This window comes from Cydia splendana, unplaced genomic scaffold, assembly GCF_910591565.1.
Source record: "Cydia splendana unplaced genomic scaffold, ilCydSple1.2 scaffold_42_ctg1, whole genome shotgun sequence".
Taxonomy (NCBI): Eukaryota; Metazoa; Arthropoda; class Insecta; order Lepidoptera; family Tortricidae; genus Cydia; species Cydia splendana.
In genome coordinates, this window is record NW_026946887.1 from 1,358,452 (window position 1) to 1,382,815 (window position 24,364).

The 24,364-nt window shown below is 37.5% G+C and overlaps 1 long non-coding RNA gene across 1 annotated transcript in view; it reads right to left on the reverse strand.

Moving 5' to 3' along the window:
- Window positions 1-8,510: 8,510 nt before the first annotated feature.
- Window positions 8,511-24,364, reverse strand: part of LOC134805573 (uncharacterized) — a 419,355-nt gene continuing 403,501 nt past the window's right edge. The window contains exon 2 of the long non-coding RNA XR_010146323.1: window positions 8,511-8,614. This is a non-coding gene — a long non-coding RNA (uncharacterized LOC134805573). The remainder of the gene's footprint in view (window positions 8,615-24,364) is intronic.

A 24,364-nucleotide genomic window follows, 5' to 3' on the forward strand; every position in this document is an offset into this window, starting at 1 on the left:
AGAAATTCATTATATAACTAAGATATATCAATATTTTTATCGTATAAATATGAAAATAAGTTAAAATAAAGTATACAAATCACAGTCACACAACTTTTTTTGTACACAATTAATGTATATTTTTTCGACGAGTGCATTTTGTTCACTGATTTGTGGTGTAGGAATTAGAGATGCAACGGATAGTTGGTTGGCCGGATACCGGATACCGGATGTTCGGCCTGACCATCCGAATATTCGGCCGGTGGAACTATACCTACTTTTCGGTTTTTAGGTGCGCATTGTGCAGGTTTCGACCTATTTCGTAGTTAACGTTCACGCGGACTCATTTACAGGTATGAAATGAGTGCGCGTGCAAAAGAGTAGAATGTTGATTTTTTTTTAATAATAAACGTGTTCGATTACGACCGTGACCGTTTCTTAAATCCAATTTGTTTACTCCGAAATCCAGCAAAGTTACTATCCGGTATCCGGCCGGATAGTTGGTCAATATTCGGTATCCGGCCGATTAGTAGATCAATACCCGGTATCCGGCCGGATGTTAAAATAACAACCGAATAGGCCGGATACCGGATACTAACCGAATATCCGGTACATCTCTATTAGGAATGTTAATTTAATTAAGCTATTTTATACCGTATTATTTACATTTCTTTGTTAATTTGTGTATAACTATTTTACGTAGGTATATATATACATATTTAATTTTTTTTCGTTAAATTTTATTTTATTTTATACCTACAGTCAGCAGCAGATGCCTGAGCGGGCAAGGTGTCCAAGAAAATATATACACTTCAATCGTCACAAAAATAAGGACATCTAAGTTGTCATTTTCACGTAGGCTTTCAGTTCGTCACATATATCTTAACTTCTGAGTTTTCCTTTAACACATACACCCTTATTTAATCAGAATCACAATGACAATAACGGTTAGAAAGTCAGTGGTAACTAAGCACTCAAATTCAAGCTGCTGTCATTAATACCTACACGCACCGCCAATCACGTACGTCAGCAGCCAGGGTGCCACCAGTTGCTAAGCAGTTTTTTTGGCAGCATTTCAATGGTAACTAAGCATCAACATATGATCTATTTAACTTTTAAAGAAATACTGTAGCAGCTACGAATTGACACCTCCTTTCTTAAAGAAGTATTTTATCGTCAAGTGTCAAACTTAGACAATAAATAAGTAGGTTCTACGAGAATGATCGGTTTTTTTTATTTTAACTCTCATATGCGGCCTTCTTCCAAACCGTAGAGCATATATATGTTAATATATTTATTTAGCCGACTTATTGTACTAAAATATACTATACACGGTGGTTCATTTAGATCGGTCAGTATGGGAAAATCTGAAACTATAAGATATACACCGATCTCTTCTTAGGAACCATGTCATCGATTTTAGTATCAAGGAAAACTGCATTCATACATTTAATAAAAATGTACTCAGCTCGGGAATCGAACCCCGAACGTTTTGAAAAATCAAACTAAGACTATTTCTATTTAGATATCGATTGTGTAGGTCTTAAGCAGTAAATGTTACTATGAAACATGATGACATGTCTGAAATGAATAAAATAGAATAAAATTGTTGGTTGGACTCATGATCCGCAAGAACGATGCCTCCTCTTCTATAGATGTATGCGATAAAAACATCACTGCCATCAATATACGTAATATGCTAACTGTTGACCATAGGAATGACGAATTTTGTTTTTACAACTTAGCAGAGAGGATAGAGTATACGGAGTTATTGTATATCTTTGAACTTATTGTTAGTATAACCTAGCAGTAAACATCAAATAGCATTCCGCACAGGAGTAATCTAAGGAACGCCCACTGCGGGTTCAGAGTGTTCAGACCTGTTAGAAGTCGTACATACGCTACATGTGACATATCTTCAAAAATTATATAAACTAACTAGACGGGCCCGCAGCTCCGCTCGCGTAAATGAAATAAAGAGTGTGTCAACCCTGCCAGGGTTCATAACGGTGATAGGGATTTCTTATTTGTACCCGTTATTTGGATAACTTAATACGCAAAATATCTGAAAAAAATTATGTGATTTGATAAAAGGCAAAATTATACTTTTTCATCTACGTAGTTATTTATTTAAAACTCGTTTCAACATAAAATTATTATTTATTTTTATAAGCCTAATTGCAAAAACGTTCATTAGATTAATTTCCGCCTTAAGACGAATATGGACGACCACCGCCCATAAATCGCCTTTTGGTACAAACGTACGTACTCCCCATTTCCCTTTCTGAATACTAACATTACTTACTACGGTTATGTGAATCCTGGCCTCCGAGAAAAGACAAAACAAAACACACCATGTCTCGGTCTTGCGATAGCTCTCGCCAGTCCCCATGGCCGAGGATAAGCAGATCTCGAGCAACTACGTCGTTCCAGCGGTAGGTACCTATGACGTCCAATTGGGCGTCTCCCATTTCGTTGTCCCAAGTACGCTCTCGTCACGGCACGATCCTCTCCCATTCTCTCTAAATGTCCGAGCCAATGTAAGCTTAGCCACTTTTGTCTCTCAGTATTCCGCCAGTATATCGGAACACATCCTTATTTCTATGGCAACAGAGTTATATTACGATATTTGGCCAACTGCTGACTGTACGTTTGCTTATTTTCACCAGGTCGTTTCGCTCAAAAATATCTGAACATGCACTTAAATTTTATCTACCTACATTATAACTTGCTATCAACTTTAATTGTATTTTTGGCCCATCTCGGCAGCCCGGTCCCCGGACGAATTTGTTTGCCGAAGCTGTGAAAGTAAATCTGAATAACATAACTCAAAAAGAAATAAAAACAACAAAATACAAATTAGTATTGATATTGATAAGTCATTATCAGTCATTATATGGCATGTCACTCGTATGGGCATAAACTGAGGTAAAAGGTTGAGGTTGACAGCACTTTTTATTTTACTTCGAGTAAAAAAGGCCGAAATCACTGCATACCAACATAACAAACATAATTTTGGTTATTTGAAGTTCGAAACGAAACCACCCGAGAGTTTCCGAAAATAGCCGATAGTCGTAAAATGAAGAATGTTAAAAAAAATTCTTTTGCTTATTGTAAATTAAATACGCATCGAAAGCGATAGTTTTTATGCTCTAGTTATATTCTCATACTTAGATAATAGATTAGAACAGTTTTTTCTTATCATACGTGCGTCGTATTTGAGAAATGTGTCAAAAACTTTTTTTAGAAATTTGTAAGGCGCCATCTCGCTTCTTCCCTCGTTTTTTATCCCGTTCTGGTTTTTCAATTTTATATATATGATGCGAAATTAACATAAAACCAGAAGACACAAATTAATAATAGAAATGAAACCCAAAAAAAAGCAAAAAGCTGTAATCTCTAGGTGCGTGCGACTGAGATTTGAACCCGCGGTCTCTGCTTTGAAAAGCAAACGCCTGTTACTGAGACCACAACGTGCCTTGACAATTGGCTCTAAATTCGGCTTCAGTTAGCTTTCGCTATGTGTCATTCGTTTTGACGATTCTGCTAAAAGAAATAGTTTGCAGTAAGTTGACCGAGAGGCCCCTGTCAAATGGTTGTAGAGCAAAACGTGAGATAGATGTATGTGATGACAAGACTGTACTACTTTCCATGATTGTCAAAACGCTTTACCTGAAATTAACATGGCTATTTTTCATTCAATATTCGACCATACTAGAATGCTTTAAACGTCTATTTTGACATATTGTTCAGATATATTTGACACGTTGACCGCTTAGATACCAGTAGTTTTTTGACAGCTAAGGTATCAATGACTTGTTGTAAGTGTAGAAATTAATGAATAGAGACTGTTAAGATATTTGTGACACAATTGAGCGCTCACAAGTAAATACTACCATGACAGTCAACAACTTTTTGACAGTTTAAACGTTTACCTCTCTTTGAGCACCTGGAGTGTATAGCGACTTCTGCTGCTGACTGTACCTACTACTTTTTAAATTGTTTTCATATTTTGGTTTTGATATTTCTACATTTTATTTTATTTATTGTTTGATACAGTAATTTTTTCGTTAGGTATACCTATGGCCAAATTTGATTTACTGAAACCGGTTTGGATGAAATTTTGTGTGTATCTAGATTGTTTGAAAACACAATATGACCCAGTAGGTGGCACTGCTATCGGTATATATATAGCCAATAGTATTTTCAAACAATCCAGGTACCGGTTGAAATATACACAAAATTTCACCCAAATCGGTTTCAGTAAATCGAATTTTGGCTATATACCGATAGCAGCGCCACCTACCGGGTTCAATTGTTTTTTCCAACCCTTCAGGAACCCATTGAAATATACACACAAAATTTCATCCCAATCGTTCCAGCCGTTTAGGAGGAATAGAGTGACAAACACACGTATTGTAGAATGTATGTTTTAAGATATTAAACATTTGACAATTTCCTAATTGAATACAAATATTATACATCTTATAGAACTTCATGAGTATCATAAAATCTGTTATTTACATTATCTCAATTCAATTTATTACTCCGTTTCCAACTTTTATTTATACCCACTCATTTGGGTAGAAAAGGTAAATACCGGGTAGATTGGGTAAATACCCGATATCCGCCCATCTCTAGGCCCAATACTTACATTCTACGACTCTTCTACTTCCCTCTTTGAATTAAATTAAAACTTACCGGTCAGCATTGTGACGAATCCATACACGGTACAGCCCAGTGACCCTTCGATGTGCTCCCATCGCGTTACGAGGGCATACAGCTGGAAGGGCAGCGCATACGACGCCATGATGAAGCTCGCTGCGGACACGTTAAGGTGAATCACACTGGTGGTTTTCGTCCGCAACTTGAACAAAATACACAACATTTTGATCTTCAATAAAATACAGAAAATGATGAACTAGGATCTAGCTTATTTTATAAAGCCAAGAAAGGCCTCCCTTAAGAGCCAACAGGAGTGGTCATTTCTCCATACAAACGTACTCGACTGTTTCCTCCGTGGGTTTTTTGTTTGGTTGGCTTGCTGGGAGGCTGGTTTAGATGAATTATTTTTGAAGTGAAAACTTCTTTAGCGGCGCTGAGCACTTTTTAGGTGGGGAAAAAATGATAAACTCGATTCAGCGTAACGCGTAACGTAACGCTGACGTCATGTGTCACGACCAATGTTATTCACCAAAGAACTTTAGTCACAACGTTTCATAAACAGGTCAATTATTTAAAACTGGACTTTTATATTACGCAATAAAGCTCAATGTTCTAATCTTGTACGGGCTGAAATACGAGGATCTCACAGTTATATTCTAACTTTATATCACTCCAATATAATTCAATAAAGCTACATCTTGATGAAATCGCTAATAAAAGTGAACTCTAGTACTGGTGAATAAAACTCAAAATATCATGACCAAATATATTTAGATGCGAGGGCTGCAAGGTACCTAACTTTACAATTTCTATTCGAATTTTAAACAATTAACGCTACAAATTTAAGCTCACTGGCCAGCAATTTCGGAACTAAAGTTTTTCAATAGAAAGGAGGATGGGTCAATTATACATAGTGCTGCAGACATTTTGGACTAGTCATTGAGTTTTCACTTCTGTCGGCACTCCCGGAGTGCAACCCGTTGTTTTTTTCAACACAGATTAATATTGTCAATATTTATGTCGGACCGTTTTGCTTTTTTTTGATATTCTAGTTGTTTAAGGCTTTAGAGCCCTTTAAAAATGGCCAAAATGGCCTCATTGACTATGCCGCAATGAGAGGCGTAGTATTCAAAACTGATATCAATTAGCCAAAAAAACAAAACGATCCAACACAGATAATTTGATAATCATTTAGATTTCCAAATTTGGTTACGTTTTGGAAGAGGAAACAATCGAGTACGAATCCTCTATTTTTGAGATTTTTACGCAGGATTATTCGCCTTGTCCTTATCGCACTAGTTTTAGGAGCCGTTTCCGTTAGCGAGACGGGTATATTTACCTAAAATATTTAAAACTCAGCTCCTGTTTCGTCTTAACCCTTAATAGTACAGATCAATTTTCTGCAAATGAGAAACTGGGGTCGATTTATTAGGTAAGTTTGGCATCTAGATTCAGAAAATTATGTAAAAAAGTGAAGAGGGTAAGTGGAAGGGGGGATTTCTGGTAAGAAATGATTTCCCTTGTTCGATAACCATATTTATTATAAGTATTCAAATTCTATATATTATATGGACTATGGAGTTAAAAAAAAAGCGAAAAATGTTTTTTATAATATGTTAGCGGCTTCGAGCAACACCGCCGGCTTCCGATGTTAGCGGCTTTCCAAAAATAAGAGTAATAATACCGCAGGGCAGCTTGTGGCGAGCTGTTGGGGATTAGCGACCTCACGTACCCGAGTGCTCCTGGAGAGTTCTGTTACCCGCAAGGAGGGTGGGTGGGACAGGATTCTCTGCCTCTGGCTTGCCTTAGCCGGCCGGCCAGACTGGAGTCGTTAGAGCTATAAGCTCCAGGGGTGGAAGTGAAATATGCATAAGACGCGAGTTGGCACAGTGGCTGTTAACAGCCACTGGGTAGAAAGCGGCGCACACCTCTCGACACCCCTGAGCCGCTCACACCGGTGTTGCCCTTGAGCCATCCTAGATGTCGCTTTTTTACGTGTGTTCATTTATAAAAAGTAATGTGATTGGACTTGTCAATTTAACTTTACTTATAATGATTAAATAATTGTGGCGTCACTACCGGTCAGCCCATCTCACCTGACGAACAGGTAGAAGTAGTCAGGATTGAAGGGGCGATGATCTAATAAAAGGCCATACATATATATAAATATTAGGATAATGATAGTAATGTAGAAACAAAGCATTAACTTTCGTGGTATCTTCTTATTCACTGGTAGGTAAAGTAATTATCCCTTATTAGTACAAGGGGATATTATTTCCCACTTCGTCTCTTTGTATAATATCAAAGTATTTTTTCAATGGCAACTCATAATAAAGCTTACCATACAGTTTAGAGTCAGTTTGCAGTGATTTTGATAACCCACGCAGAGCAAGTGTCATTGTAAACGTCAAACTACTATGAAATGATGACGTATAAATAACACTGGCCCTGCGTGGGCTATCACAATCGCTGCAAACTTTTCTTGGTCTAACTCTAACAGAGTTGGTACATATATGAGATCAGTTTTCCTGGCAGCACAATCTTCTATGTCAACAATTAACAAACGTCAATTTCAACGTTAACGGTATTGAAAATATTTCACACATAATTTTTAAGAAAAAAAAACCGACTTCTCTGGGGTCTGGTAAAAGATTATTGTAGATGGTGCGCTATGTAGAAAAGGAGATGAAACCACCCACTTTTCTAGTAGCCTTTCGTTTCTGTAAGGCTCGCAGTTCTAACCTAACCTAACCCACTTTTGTTCGATTCTGTGAAGATCGCAGTTCAAACCTAACCTAACTCACTTAACGGCGCATGCGGTGCGGTGTAAGTACGGGGGTTTGAGCGGGAGGGGTTTGGCATCATCATACTTTATACCTATATTTTATGGTAGGTAATCATAGTGGTTTATTTAATTTAGGTATCATAGTGGTTTTCCGGGCCAAGGTCCGGGTCTGAGTCCGAGTCCGGGTCCGAGTCCGGGTCCGAGTCTAGGTCCGAGTCTGGGTCCGAGTCCGGTTCCAAGTCCGGGTCCGAGTCCAGTTCCGAGTCAGAGTCCGAGTCCAGGTCCGGGTCCGAACCGGATCCGGGTACGAGTCCGGATCTGGATCCGAGTCCGGGTCCCAGTCCAAGTCAAAATCGAAATTCGAAATCATCAAACGTGTATTATGCGTCGTTCAAGAGTTCTGTTCTGATCATCATCAGCAGTTCCACTTCATCAAATGCGACAGTTTTTAATATTAATGCTTTATTTTATAATGAAAATACAGAAAATTCTATACGTATGCCTTTAAGATTTGAGGAGTTCCCTCGATTCCTCGTGAATCCCATGTTCAGAACTTGAGCTTGACATAAATATGGCTTAAAAACCTAACTTACTTAACAAACATAACGAAGAGGAAAAATCGCCAAACGAGAGCTATGCGTCGTTAAAGAGTTTCGTTCTGGTCATCATCAGCAGTTACACTTCCTCAAATGTCACTTTATGAGTGTATATGCTTGATTTGTTGATAAAAACACAACGATCACTATATGTATGCCTTTATGATTTGAGGAGTTCCCTCGATTCCTTATGGATCCCATCAGCAGAACACGAGCTTGTCAGAAATGTGGCTTAAAAACTAAACTTGCTTAGCAAGCATAACGAAGAGGACAAATCGCCAAACGTGAACTATGAGTCGTTGAAGAGTTCTGTTCTGATCATCATCAGCAGTTCCACTTCATCAAATGTGACAGTTTTTAATGAAAACGCTTGATTTTCTGATGAAAATACAAAAATCTCTATACGGATGCCTTTAAGATTTGAGGAGTTCCTTCGATTCCTCATGGATCCCATCATCAGAACTCGAGTTTGACAAAAATAAGGCTTAAAAACTTAACTTGCTTAACAAACATAACGAAGAGGAGAAATCACCAAACGTGAACTATGCGTCGTTGAAGAGTTCCATTCTGATCATCATCAGCAGTTCCACTCGATCAAATGTCATGTTTTCGAATGTATATGCATGATTTGTCGATAAAAACACAAAAATCACTATATGTATGCCTTTAAGATTTGAGGAGTTCCCTCGATTCCTTATGGATCCCATCATCAGAACTGGGTTTTGACAAAAACGGGACCAATCTGTATGCATGGTATATCAACTGTAGTGCAGGAAGTATATCAACTTTAGGTATTTCGTGCGATAGGTTTAACAGTTTTAGATATTTCGTCCATTAGATAAATCAAATTTAGGTACATCGTTCATTAGGTATATCAGCTTTAGGTGTATCGTCCATTAGGTATATCAGCTATAGGTGATTCGTGCATTAGGTACAATAGCTTTAGGTGAAACGTGCAGTAGGTAAAACGTGCATTAGGTATATCGTGCATTAGGTATTTCGTCCATTAGGTTATTTAAGCTTAGGTATTATAAACTTAGGTCAGTCAATGTTTAGGTAAAATGATTGATAGGTAATTTAAAAATAGGTGAATCAAGCATAGGTGATTCAATATTAGGTAAATCAGTTTTCGGTATTCTGATATGTAACCCTTTTATAGCACCAAAAAGCGAAAATAAAAACGTGCTCTCAACTTTTATAGCACATAGATTTGCTAGTTGGGTTGGTATCGTTTATGGTGGGCAACAAATAACCCGACCGAATTACGTAGATTGTTTTTGGTATGTTGTCAGGAATGTTAAAACGTGTTTTTAATATTGTCGCATTGCGTATGTTTTGTCCCTTACAGAGGCACGCGTATACCACTTCTATTAGGATGCTACCTTCTATGCCGATAACGAAATTACGGACACAAATATCTCACCTCCGATTTTTGTCACTCGCGTTTACTCAACTCCATTTAGTTGTTTAGTTTTACTTTGCTTATTATATACATATAACTATTGTATCTCTCTAATGTATAATTTACAGTTTTGCAAAATAAGAGCATTGTTGAAATAAAAACTATTGACATTAATCTTTAAAGATTAGTACGTCGACGTCGATTATCATAGCTTTAACGCATATTTTTAGCCGACTTCCAAATCTCAAAGAAGGAGGTTATCAATTCGGTTGTATGTTTTTTTTTCTTATTATTTTTATTATTTTTTTATTTTTTATTTTTATGTTTGTTACTCCATATCTCCGTCATTACTGGACCGATTTTGAAAATTATTTTTTTGATTGTATGTATATGCATACAGATTGGTCCCGTTTTTGTCAAAACCCAGTTCTGATGATGGGATCCATAAGGAATCGAGGGAACTCCTCAAATCTTAAAGGCATACATATAGTGATTTTTGTGTTTTTATCGACAAATCATGCATATACATTCGAAAACATGACATTTGATCGAGTGGAACTGCTGATGATGATCAGAATGGAACTCTTCAACGACGCATAGTTCACGTTTGGTGATTTCTCCTCTTCGTTATGTTTGTTAAGCAAGTTAAGTTTTTAAGCCTTATTTTTGTCAAACTCGAGTTCTGATGATGGGATCCATGAGGAATCGAAGGAACTCCTCAAATCTTAAAGGCATGCGTATAGAGATTTTTGTATTTTCATCAGAAAATCAAGCGTTTTCATTAAAAACTGTCACATTTGATGAAGTGGAACTGCTGATGATGATCAGAACAGAACTCTTCAACGACTCATAGTTCACGTTTGGCGATTTGTCCTCTTCGTTATGCTTGCTAAGCAAGTTTAGTTTTTAAGCCACATTTCTGACAAGCTCGTGTTCTGCTGATGGGATCCATAAGGAATCGAGGGAACTCCTCAAATCATAAAGGCATACATATAGTGATCGTTGTGTTTTTATCAACAAATCAAGCATATACACTCATAAAGTGACATTTGAGGAAGTGTAACTGCTGATGATGACCAGAACGAAACTCTTTAACGACGCATAGCTCTCGTTTGGCGATTTTTCCTCTTCGTTATGTTTGTTAAGTAAGTTAGGTTTTTAAGCCATATTTATGTCAAGCTCAAGTTCTGAACATGGGATTCACGAGGAATCGAGGGAACTCCTCAAATCTTAAAGGCATACGTATAGAATTTTCTGTATTTTCATTATAAAATAAAGCATTAATATTAAAAACTGTCGCATTTGATGAAGTGGAACTGCTGATGATGATCAGAACAGAACTCTTGAACGACGCATAATACACGTTTGATGATTTCGAATTTCGATTTTGACTTGGACTGGGACCCGGACTCGGATCCAGATCCGGACTCGTACCCGGATCCGGTTCGGACCCGGACCTGGACTCGGACTCTGACTCGGAACTGGACTCGGACCCGGACTTGGAACCGGACTCGGACCCAGACTCGGACCTAGACTCGGACCCGGACTCGGACCCGGACTCGGACTCAGACCCGGACCTTGGCCCGGAAAACCACTATGATACCTAAATTAAATAAACCACTATGATTACCTACCATAAAATATAGGTATAAAGTATGATGATGCCAAACCCCTCCCGCTCAAACCCCCGTACTTACACCGCACCGCATGCGCCGTTAAGTGAGTTAGGTTAGGTTTGAACTGCGATCTTCACAGAATCGAACAAAAGTGGGTTAGGTTAGGTTAGAACTGCGAGCCTTACAGAAACGAAAGGCTACTAGAAAAGTGGGTGGTTTCATCTCCTTTTCTACATAGCGCACCATCTACAATAATCTTTTACCAGACCCCAGAGAAGTCGGTTTTTTTTTCTTAAAAATTATGTGTGAAATATTTTCAATACCGTTAACGTTGAAATTGACGTTTGTTAATTGTTGACATAGAAGATTGTGCTGCCAGGAAAACTGATCTCATATATGTACCAACTCTGTTAGAGTTAGACCAAGAAAAGTTTGCAGCGATTGTGATAGCCCACGCAGGGCCAGTGTTATTTATACGTCATCATTTCATAGTAGTTTGACGTTTACAATGACACTTGCTCTGCGTGGGTTATCAAAATCACTGCAAACTGACTCTAAACTGTATGGTAAGCTTTATTATGAGTTGCCATTGAAAAAATACTTTGATATTATACAAAGAGACGAAGTGGGAAATAATATCCCCTTGTACTAATAAGGGATAATTACTTTACCTACCAGTGAATAAGAAGATACCACGAAAGTTAATGCTTTGTTTCTACATTACTATCATTATCCTAATATTTATATATATGTATGGCCTTTTATTAGATCATCGCCCCTTCAATCCTGACTACTTCTACCTGTTCGTCAGGTGAGATGGGCTGACCGGTAGTGACGCCACAATTATTTAATCATTATAAGTAAAGTTAAATTGACAAGTCCAATCACATTACTTTTTATAAATGAACACACGTAAAAAAGCGACATCTAGGATGGCTCAAGGGCAACACCGGTGTGAGCGGCTCAGGGGTGTCGAGAGGTGTGCGCCGCTTTCTACCCAGTGGCTGTTAACAGCCACTGTGCCAACTCGCGTCTTATGCATATTTCACTTCCACCCCTGGAGCTTATAGCTCTAACGACTCCAGTCTGGCCGGCCGGCTAAGGCAAGCCAGAGGCAGAGAATCCTGTCCCACCCACCCTCCTTGCGGGTAACAGAACTCTCCAGGAGCACTCGGGTACGTGAGGTCGCTAATCCCCAACAGCTCGCCACAAGCTGCCCTGCGGTATTATTACTCTTATTTTTGGAAAGCCGCTAACATCGGAAGCCGGCGGTGTTGCTCGAAAATGTAGACTGCGAAAGTGGCTACTAACCTTATCTTTGTATGACGTCGAGGAGTTTTTTAAATTACCATATACATAGGTAATAGGTTATAGGTTATAACTTATTAATACTCATACGTTGTATTAACATATACTTAATGTAATTATTGTTTTTATACGAAATGTAAATGATTAATTAATATAAATTAAATCTGTACTATATGAAATGATATACTGCGACATTGAAATTGTACCTATTTAGACATTTTGACCTGTAACTTTGGTGTTATTAATAAATATTTGTATTTGTATTTGTATTTGCACGCATTACCTAATGTCGATATGCCTAATGCACGGAATACCTAAAGTCTATATACCTAGTACAAAATTCATATCATTTTGCCGAATGATCGAGTGGCAACTCCACCCAATAAATCGTATGATTTCCCAACCTTACAGTAGAAACTGTTTGTTTGGATAACAACTTAAAAATACACTTTTTGAAACGCTACTTTTTAGGTAGTAGAATGATTTCTGAAGTCTAATACAAAATTAGTTATCTTATCTTATCAAAAACTTAATTTTTGTAAGTTAACATCATGACGATGAAATAAAAGTCGGTTTTGGCACTGTTTGGTCGCAGTTAACCTAACACGCTCCTCCTCGCTTTGCTCGTCGTCGCACCTATCTCGACTCTGGCAAATGACTAGACCTTATATTATAATAAAAAATAGTAAGTAAATTGAATGATTTGGCTAAAAAAATTATACCAAATGTTGTAAGTACTTATGTCCTAATAATATTCTACTAAACAATAATTATATTTTTGATTTTAGGTACATATTTTGTTCACTAAGTGCATCGAGTTCAGGTATTTCGTGCATTAGGTGTATCGAATTTAGGTATTTCGTTCATTAGGTATGTTAACTTTAGGTAATTTGATCATTAGGTATACCGACTTTGGGTAATTCGTGTAGTAGGTATGTTAACTTTAGGCAATTCGATCATTAGGAATACCGAGTTTAGGTATTTCGTGCATTAGGTATATCAACATTAGGTGTTTCATGTATTAGGTATATTAGCTTTAGGTATTTCGAGTATTAGGTGTTTCAACTTTAGGTAAATCGAGCATAGGTATTCTGAGCTTAGGTAAACCAATTGTAGGTGAAACGTGCAATAGGTAATTCGTTCATTAGGTGTTATGAGCTTAGGTTAATTGGTCATTAGGTATTTAAAAAAATAGGTGAAACGAGCATAGGTGATTCAACATTAGGTAAATCGATTTTCGGTATTCTGATATGTAACCTATAAAAGGTGTAAAAACAGTCGAATAAAAGTCCTGTAAGCGTTTACTCAACGCGAAAAAGGCGCACTTATACAGACTAAAAGTGTTATAAAAATCGATTAAGCGCTGTATAAGAAGCAAATCGATGCTGCAAGAGTTGAGTAAAAGTGGATTCAAGCGCTTCTAGTGTTTTAATAGCAACGATAGTGCTTTTATTCGACTATTTGTTCTATAAACATTAGCAATTTACTATTACTCAGTGAAAGTGTTCTATAAAAGCAGCCGCACTGCTTTTTCTCAGCAAAAATGTTTCGTAAAAGTAGCCGAATTGCTTTTACTCGGCATTTTAAATGTGTAAGAGTGCAGTAAATGCTTTTATTCAACTAATATGTGCTAAAAACGATCTCGGGTAAGCGATTATATTACAATTATTGTATTAAGTTTGAGGCCTAATCGTCTTCACGTGTCTAATAAAACAAAAAGGTACTTAAGTATTTTTTTACAGCTGTCATCCATGACATTTATTTTTACCGTGATTGTGTACATAAGTTTTTACTGTCTGTAAGTACACGTAATACAGTAAAACCTAGCGCGAAAAATACTTTATTGATAAAACCAAAGGCACTGGTTCATATATATTCATGGGCCGGCTATTTTCTTAAATTTCAATAAAAAAATATTAATTAAAATAAATAAAAATTTGCTTACACGATCTAGTTTCTGTTATATCTCATTAATTCGACTATAAGTCGAGTAACTGCGTTTACTGCTACACTTATAGCACATGATGTCGCCATGTTTATGGATTTATAGTCCGGTGGCCGACTGCATGAAACCCTACCTGATAAAAAAATAGAAAAATCCTACTCTGTAGAGGTAGCTGACTTTTAGCAGCTTCAACTGCTCTTGGTCGGCCGTGGCTTAACTTGGCAAATTTTGCGCAAGTGGCAAAAAAGTGGTACAAATATTCATCAAAAAACAAAAGTGGTCAGCTACATCCTGTGTTGGCTGGTTCCTGTGTCCGACCGAATTTGTGGTACCAAGTGAGCTACAATGTACCTCATCGAAAAATAGAATGTCACTTGTATGGTAGGATAGCTGCCATTGACATTTTTTTTAATGCGGACGGACTGCAAAAGCTGTCAGGCTAAGGTGAGACCGACCAAGACATACGTCAACAAATTTAATGTAGGTATTACAATCAATTTTTTTCATTCTATTTTTCGATGAGGTAAATTGTAGCTGTCACGTTGTACCACAAATTCGGTAGGACACAGGAACCTGCCAACACAGGATGTAGCTGACCACTTTTGTTTTGCTGTCCTCAATTCTATTATACGATGGTTTTTTTTTTTGATGAATTTTTATGCCACTATTTTGCCATTTGCGCAAAATTTGCCAAATTAAGCCGCGGCCGACCAAGAGCAGTTGATGCTACTAAAAGTCAGCTACCCAGAGTAGGATTTTTCTATTTTTTTATCAGGTAGGGTTTCATGCAGTTGGCCACCGGACTATATTGAAACGACAACAAGCTGGCTGATTTGTGCTGTTAATGTAGTTCAAAACTCTTTAAAAGTACTCTAAGCTGAATACATTTTGAATAAAACCTGTAAATACACTTCAGCTCCTATAACAGCGGTTTGAACCCCATTACCCGAATTATGATATAAGCGCGCTGTTACAGCAGCATTGTTGCCAAATGGTTATTGGATTGCGTTTAATAAGCTTTTATAGCAACAGAGAAGAGAATTGAGTAACAGTTGTATTAAAGCGCCTTATTCAGATAATTAGCTATTGTATAGCTGTTATATGATTTTAATAGAACAATTATGCTGAATAAAAGTGATTTAGTAGCGCTAACTCAGCATTTATTAAAAGGTGGAATAAAAGTGCTAAAATATAGTGCTATAAACGTTTATACGACATGATTATAGCACTAATTAGCGAAAATTGCTAAATAGTCGAGTTAACCGCTATTATACGATATATTGGTGTTTCAACAACCGTAACTCGGCTGTTATACGATTATAGGCTGAGTAAATCAATTCTTATACGACTATTTTGCTAGTTGGGAAATTTATGGTGGGGAACAAACAAAAAGTGAGACTGTGACAAAGACAAGCAATAATACGTCTATCTCTGCTACTTCTACTGAAAGTTCCATAAGTGCATCTCGTTCGGTCGTTTGGCCCCTGCCCCGGTTCATCTCTATATTATTGTACCTCTATGGTTATCGGACGCGATCCACACAACCCATCCGCATGATGTCACGGACATGACTTAACTTGAATACTCGATCCAATAGTGTTGCACGTAAGCTTACAATTATATTAGTGACTAGACGGGCCCGCAGCTCCGCTCGCGTAAATGAAATAAAGAGTTTGTCTTAAATATGTTTATTTAAATACCGACATTATTATGTATTCAACCCTGCCAGGGTTTAATCTATGATAGGGATTTCTTATTTGATTGTAGCCGTTATTTGGATAACTTAATTCGCAAATTTCTCAAACAATGATGTTATTTGATAAAAGGCAAGATTGTATTTTTTCATCTACGTAGGTATATATTTACAACTTGTTTCAACATAAAATGATTATTTATTTTTATAAGCCTAGTTGCAAAAACATTCATTAGATTAATTTCCGCTTTAAGAATAATATGGACGACCACTGCCCATAAATCGCCTTTTCATACAAACGTAGTCCCCATTTCCCTTCCTGGATATTAACATTACTTACTACGGATACGGCTACGGTGACGCAACGACCCAAAGTGAGTCCTGGCCTCCGACACCAGATCACGCAATAGCTCTCGCCAGTCGGCATGGCGGAGGTTGAGCAGGTCTTGAGCAACTAAGTCGTTTCAGCGGTACCTAGGCCTAGGACGTCCATCGGCTGTCTCCCATTTCGTTGTCCCAAGTACGCTCTCGGCAAGATCCTCTCACATTCTCTCAGTGTCCGAGCCGCTGTGGTCTCTCAATAATTTAGCCACTATATCGGAACACATCCTTATTTCTATGGCAACCAAGTTAAGTATATTACGATATTTAGCAGACTGCTGACTGTACATTTGCTTATTTTCATCTGGTCGCTCAAAAATATCATGCACTTTCATTTATCTAACCTAAGTTATAACTTGCTATCAACATGTTATCAACTTTGTATTTTTGGCCCATCTCGGCGGCCCGTTCTTCGGACGAATGACAATGTTTGCCGAAGCTATGAAAGTCATTCTGAATAATATAACTCAAAAAGAAATTTAAAACAACAAAATACAAATTATTAATAATATGATAATATTAATTTGATTGATAAGTCATAAATGCCATAAGTCACTCGTATGGGTATAGTCGAAGGTTGAGGTTGACAGCACTTTTATTTTACTTCGTGTAAAAAAACTCCTAAATAACTGTATACCAACATGACAAACATAACTTAGGTTACTTTAACTTACGGATAATTTGGTCTAGTCTGTAGCACCGCCAAACGAAACCAACCGAGAGTTCCCGAGAAATAGCCGATCGTCGTAAAATAAAGATTGTAATGAAGATTTCTTTTCCTTATTGTACATTAAATACGCATCGAAAGCGATAGTTTTTATGCTCTAGTTCTATTCTCATATTTAGATAATTGATTGGAACAGTTTTTTCTTATCATACGTGCGTCGTATTCGAGAAACGTGTCAAAAACTTTTTTAGAAATTTGTTAGGCGCCACCTCGCTCGTTCTTCTTCCCTCGTTTTTTATCCCGTTCTGGTTTTTCAATTTTATAAATATGATGTGAAATTTCATTTTCCTACCAATGACTTCCGACCTGAGGCACGGATTTCCTAATACAAATGATTTTATTCCTAATTTTGGAGTCTGTACCAACGCTTGACGAAGCATTATAAAAACAGGTTTCCAATTTTATTATTAACTAGACGGGCCCGCAGCTCCGCTCGCGTAAATGAAATAAAGAGTTTGTCTTAAGTTTAGTTAAATACCGATATTATTATGTATTCAGCCCTGCCAGGGTTTATAACTGTGATAGGGATTTCTTGTTTGTAGCCGTTATTTGGATAACTGAATTCGCAAATTTCTCATTGCGAAAAGGCAAGATGGTATTTTTTCATGTTGTAGGTATTTATTTAAAACTTGTTTCAACAAAAAAATATTATTTATTTTTATAAGCCTAGTTGCAAAAACATTTATTAGATTAATTTCCGCCTTAAGACAAATATGGACGACCACCGCCCATAAATCGCCTTTTCATACAAACGTAGGTAGTCCTCATTTCCCTTTCTGGATATTAACATTAGGTACTTACTACAAAATGAGTCCTGGCCTCCGACACCAGATCACGCCATGTTTCTCGGTCTTGCAATAGCTCTCGCCAGTCGCCATGGCCGACCCATATAACCATTCCAGTCGCAGAATCACAAAGTGGTAACTAAATGTCAGATGTGTCGTAACAGAGTCCACACAATGTGTCTAGAATTGTTTCGAAACAAAGTGTCGTCGCCGTGTCTACACTTTTCCGTAACAAGGTGTCGACACATTTGTGTGCACTTTGCGTGCGGTTTGCGACTAAATCTGACAGCAAATTTGTGACAGCAAATGTCAATATAAAATACCTCTTGAAAACCAAGGTTTGTCAAACTACTATTAGTGTCTCGTGTGCTCGTAATTCTAGTAAGTCATCATGGGCAATGCAAATGATAATAATCGACCAAACCGACACCCAACACCCGTCAACCTTTTACAGAAAATTAAAACCAAAATATTATTTTGCTAATCCGCGAAAAGATAACGTGCTAGTCAATCAGTGCTAACCCGTTATACTTACTTGCGTATTTTTACATGCAATTAATATTCCCACCCTCCCACCGCAAAAATAAATACGCAAATAAATATAACAAACCACCACCAAAAGAATAAACCTCGACACGTGTTTCGCCTCTCTACGAGGCATCCTCAGGAGTTGTTGACGGTCTGACGCCCGGCAACGGAATGACCTGTCTAGAATGGTCGGCCATATTTATACCTTGACCACTCCCCCTACCGTGCAAGTGTGAGTGAGATGGAAAAATTCGTAATAACGGCGATGACGCAACATTCCATTGTTCGTTAAGAATCATGCCCCTATTGTTGTACCTAATTATTTCCAGTTGTTCCAGAACACCCAAACGCAATCCCTTTTCGCAAAGATGTAAAATATCAAAAGAATGATTCTGAGATAAAGTGTGACCTGTATCTAATAAGTGCTTTGCAAAATTGGACTTCTCTGGATGGTTATGTCTATATGACGCAACATGCTCTTTATACCTAGTAGTGAAACTACGGCCCGTTTGCCCCACATACACTTTATTGCAATCGTCACAGGTAAGCTTATAAACTCCAGACTTTTTCCCATTCTCGATCTTATCTTTGCCATTGCAAAGCTTTGAGTGCAAAGTATTATTTGTCTTAAAGGCCACAGGAATGTCGTTAGACTTCAAAATTTTGTAAATTGCATCAGACAATTTGCCAACATAAGTTATGCTCGCTTTATATTTTTTAATCGGTTCAGAGGATCGTGCCGCATACAACATAGTGTTGACCATACTATTCCGCTTTTTCCTGATGATACCATCCACAACAGACTTATCGTAACCATTCGAAACTGCTAAGTGATAAATATTATTTAATTCAATCTGATAGTGTTCATCAGAAAGAGGCACAGTCAACATTCTATGCACATAACAATGAAAAGCAGCCAACTTATGCTGCCACGGATGCGTGGAAGAAGCCGGGATAACTGTATCGGTATGTGTAGGCTTACGGTAAATTTTGAACTGATGCCTGTTGTTTACTTTAGTGGTTGTGTTGTTTAGTGAGTGTTTAGGGTTTGTTTTAGTGTGTGTTTAGTGATTGTGAGTGTGTGTTGTTTTGTGTTGTTGTTTAGTGTTGTTATGGGTTCACCACTAAGTCCTTTAATGGCTGATATTTTTATGGACCATTTTGAGAACCAGCATATTGTGGGCAACAATAATATATTATACTATTTTAGATACGTGGATAATTTGATTATTTGTTGGACGGGTAGTATGGGCCTGCTGGATGCATTTATTGCTGAAATTAATGGTAAGCATCCAAAAATTAAGTTTAAAAAGGAACTAGAGCAAGACAACTCATTGAATTTTCTAGATTTAACAATCACTAAAGTAAACAACAGGCATCAGTTCAAAATTTACCGTAAGCCTACACATACCGATACAGTTATCCCGGCTTCTTCCACGCATCCGTGGCAGCATAAGTTGGCTGCTTTTCATTGTTATGTGCATAGAATGTTGACTGTGCCTCTTTCTGATGAACACTATCAGATTGAATTAAATAATATTTATCACTTAGCAGTTTCGAATGGTTACGATAAGTCTGTTGTGGATGGTATCATCAGGAAAAAGCGGAATAGTATGGTCAACACTATGTTGTATGCGGCACGATCCTCTGAACCGATTAAAAAATATAAAGCGAGCATAACTTATGTTGGCAAGTTGTCTGATGCAATTTACAAAATTTTGAAGTCTAACGACATTCCTGTGGCCTTTAAGACAAATAATACTTTGCACTCAAAGCTTTGCAATGGCAAAGATAAGATCGAGAATGGGAAAAAGTCTGGAGTTTATAAGCTTACCTGTGACGATTGCAATAAAGTGTATGTGGGGCAAACGGGCCGTAGTTTCACTACTAGGTATAAAGAGCATGTTGCGTCATATAGACATAACCATCCAGAGAAGTCCAATTTTGCAAAGCACTTATTAGATATAGGTCACACTTTATCTGAGAATCATTCTTTTGATATTTTACATGTTTGCGAAAAGGGATTGCGTTTGGGTGTTCTGGAACAACTGGAAATAATTAGGTACAACAATAGGGGCATGATTCTTAACGAACAATTGAATGTTGCGTCATCGCCGTTATTACGAATTTTTCCATCTCACTCACACTTGCACGGTAGGGGGAGTGGTCAAGGTATAAATATGGCCGACCATTCTAGACAGGTCATTCCGTTGCCGGGCGTCAGACCGTCAACAACTCCTGAGGATGCCTCGTAGAGAGGCGAAACACGTGTCGAGGTTTATTCTTTTGGTGGTGGTTTGTTATATTTATTTGCGTATTTATTTTTGCGGTGGGAGGGTGGGAATATTAATTGCATGTAAAAATACGCAAGTAAGTATAACGGGTTAGCACTGATTGACTAGCACGTTATCTTTTCGCGGATTAGCAAAATAATATTTTGGTTTTAATTAGTATGGATTTCCGCAAAGTAACGCCTGATTCTATTCACTATTTTACAGAAAAGTTTTTAAAGAAATGCAATAAGCTACTTAGGTCAGGCAACGAATGCTCCAAAAGTTGTAGAGGGAAATGCTCGGAACACAATTTTTGACTCCGTAACTCGGTTTGACAAGTTAGGAGGTGAACATATCAAAAGTCCCCGGCCGTAGCCCTTGAGCGGGGGGGAGAGAGGGGGCTTTGAAGGTCCCATTTTCCGGTTTTTCGATTATATCTCGGAAACTATGCATCTCAGCGACATGGCCACTTATACAAAATGAATGTTAATTTAATTTGTTACAAGTTTATTTAGTCAATTTTTTCGATATGTTGAATAGTTTTTGAGATATCCGCTCTTGAAAGTTTATTTAGGGCTCTCAATTTTATCTTGATATATCTATATCAGTGAAGGTGCTAGGCCGTGTTTGGTATCGTTTTCGTATAAATCTGGGGTGCTGAATCCATTTAAGGTATCACATTGACACCATTCCACAAAATAAAAAAAAATCTTTTTAGGGTTCCGTACCTCAAAAGGAAAAAACGGAACCCTTATAGGATCACTCGTGCGTCTGTATGTATGTCCGTCTGAATACACAAAATAGTTCTTTACCTATAGATGACATGAAAACCTATTAGAAATGTGCAGTCAAGTGCGAGTCGGACTTCATGTACGGAACCCTTAATACGCGAGTCCGACTCGCACTTGGCCGGTTTTTTTGAAACTCCTCTTGACGCTTAACCGCTGAACCGATTTCGTTGAAATTTGGTATAGAAATAGTTTGCGTCCCGGAACAGGACATAGGATAGATCTTATAACCAAAATCATCTTTTGAAGGTGTGAAAAGTGGCGTGGAAATTTGTACGGGAAATCAATAACCGCTGAACCGATTTATATGAAATTTGGGATGGTCTACATCTTTGATTTAGTTAAAAATGATAAAAAAACATGACTTCAAACCTAAACTAAAACAGTATTAACTTCAAGAAGTCAATTCTGAATTCCCCCCTACACCTCATTTCACACCTTTAAAGGATGATTTTTGAGATAACTTATTATGCCCTGTCTCGGGACTCAAAATATATGTGTACCAAATTTAAATTAAAACTGTTCAGCAGTTTAAGCGTGAAGAGGAGTTTAAAAGAAAGTATTTTAATAAGTTTATATGTTTTTACTTCGGAATGGTGTCAATGTGATACCTTAACTAAATTTGGTACTGCGAATTTATACGAAAACGATACCAAACATGGCCTCGTAGCTTTACTGTTGTAGAATTCAAAATAAAATTAAGAGCCCTAAATTCTTATTACTTGGCCAAACTTGTGTAGAAGGAAAAGGTAAAATAAAAGTCTTCGGCAGGAATATAAGACACAAATATATTTTTTTTGCGTTACTATTTCAATCATCAAATATAAACATACCTTGATTATATTATTCTAGTGAGATCCTCATAGATAAACAAAAACATGTACTTAAGAAATTACAAGGTCGAAATGTCACGGCACTTGTGAGAGTAATATGTGAAAAATAAAAACTTTTATGACAAAAAAATCTGGACACTATTTAAGAATCACCCAATTGCATCGAGGAATCATCTGTATTTTTGCTTGTTTCATTACCTCCTCGCTTCTTTTTTGTCCTTTGTATTCTGTAGCAATTTGTTAGATCTGAAAATAAAGATAACTTGCGTCGTCACGGATGTCGATTTATAGGTTTTAGGGAGTGCAGAATTCGAAAACGATGATCATTTTATAATCCAAGATGGCGGCTACGTATTTTGTCATAAAAGTCGTCATGAATATCGTTTTATAGGTTTTAGGAAGTGCCGATTTCGAAAATGATGACCAGTTTGGAATCCAAGATAACTGCCGTGCACTTTGTCATAAAAGTCGTCATGGATATCGTTTTATAGGTTTAAGGGAGTGCAGAATTCGAAAATGATGACCATTTTGGATTCCAAGATGTCTGCCGTGCACTTTGTCATATGACCCGTCATGGATGTTGATTTATAGGTGTTACGAAGAGTAGAATTCGAAAATGATGACCATGACCAACGTGTACGGCAGACATCTAAGATTCTAAAACGGTCATAATTTTCGTATTCTCCACTCCCTAATACCTATAAATCGACATCCATGACGACTTTTATGACAAAGTGTACGGTAGACATCTTGGTTTCCAAAATGGTCATCATTTTCGAATTCTGCACACCCTAAAACCTATACATATAGTAGTTCGCCCCGAACTGTGAACTCGCGGTTCGCCAAACAGATCAATTGAATGCAGTGCTACTTAGTCGGAGATGGGCATTTCGTAATTGATTCCTGATTCCACGATTACTTGAAATTACTTTGTAATCTGATTACCGATTCCTAGATTACTTTGTAATCTAAAAATACCGAATTACTAAGTACAATTCCATTTGAGGAATCAGGAATCAATTTTTCGAATACTACAATTACTAGTAATAGAAATCAATGTCGATTCTTCATTAGGTACAGGAATATATATTACTTGATTCCTTTCAGATTACATTTCGTACTACTACATAAGTACTATCAAAAGTACATTTCGATAGTAGATATAAATGTTGTTGACTTACTAGGATGCATCTACCGATACCTTATTTGAAACAGGTGTGCAGATTTCGAAATTGATGACCATGACCAATAAAACGACATCCATGACGACTTTTAACAAAGTGCATGGCGGCCATCTTGGATTCCAAAATAGTTATTATTTTCGAAATCTGCGCTCCCTAAAACCTATAAAACGACAGCCATGACGACTTTTATGACATACTGCATGGCCGCCATTTTGGATTCCAAAATGGTCAACATTTTCGAAATCTGCGCCCCCTAAAACCTATAAAACGACATCCATAACGACTTTTATGACATAGTGCATGGCCGCCATCTTGGAATCCAAAATAGTCATCATTTTCGAAATCTGCGCCCCCTAAAACCTATAAAACGATATCCATGACGACTTTTATGACATAGTGCATTGCCGCCATTTTGAAATTGAAAATGTTATCATTTTCGAAATCTGCGCCCCCCAAAACCTATAAAACGACATCCATGACGACTTTTATGACATAGTGCATGGCCGCCATTTTGGATTCCAAAATGGTCATCATTTTCGAAATCTGCGCCCCCTAAAACCTATAAAACGACATCCATGACGACTTTTATGACATAGTGCATGGCCGCCATCTTGGAATGCAAAATAGTCATCATTTTCGAAATCTGCGCCCCCTAAAACCTATAAAACGACACCCACGACGACTTTTATGTCATAATGCATGGCCGCCATTTTGGAATCGAAAATGGTCATCATTTTCTAAATCTGCGCCCCCCAAAACCTATAAAACGACACCCATGAAGACTTTTATGACATAGTGCATGGCCGTTATTTTGGATTTCAAAATGGTCATCATTTTCTAAATCGGGGCCCCCTAAAACCTATAAAACGACATCCA